This window comes from Carica papaya, chromosome 5 (assembly GCF_054855325.1).
Source record: "Carica papaya isolate Zhongbai chromosome 5, ASM5485532v1, whole genome shotgun sequence".
NCBI classification, from domain to species: Eukaryota; Viridiplantae; Streptophyta; class Magnoliopsida; order Brassicales; family Caricaceae; genus Carica; species Carica papaya.
In genome coordinates, this window is record NC_142313.1 from 8032439 (window position 1) to 8033049 (window position 611).

Consider the following 611-nt stretch of genomic DNA (forward strand, 5'->3'; position numbering starts at 1 on the left):
AAAGAAATAAATGAACGTAGAGATCAAAGAGGATAAAACGTGAGGATTTGAGAGTAACGAAAGTGGAAAATTAAAGAGAAATGTGAATTGTATGAATAAAAAGTTATTAATTTATAATTAACATAGATTGATGATTAGAAACATTTGTATAGATTTTTAACCTAAACTAAAAAGGGAAGAACAATTTTTACAAGACCAAATCCAAAGTTTATTTTCTTTAAATAGTTAAATAAACTTAAATATCTTAAATATTTTATGTCTTATATAAATTAATAAGAACATATCTCCTAAAAACCATTAGCCCGATTTATGTTTAGATGGTTTTGCATCAAAATAATTATTCTTTTTTCTTTTGAGTTGCTTGTATATTCTAATTGTTTTTTAGCAGCTTTTAGAATTTGATAGTATATGAGAGTTTAATGAGTTATTTTTTTAATTATTTTGTGCCAATATATATATATATATATATACACATACATATGCATATATTTAAATTTAAAAAAAAAAAAAAGGCGCGTAAACTGAAGATTGAATACGAAAATTCGGTTATAAAACGGTAATTTGCTAAAAGTTGAGAAGAAGAGATAGCAAAAGCGAAAGTAGCGGGAACA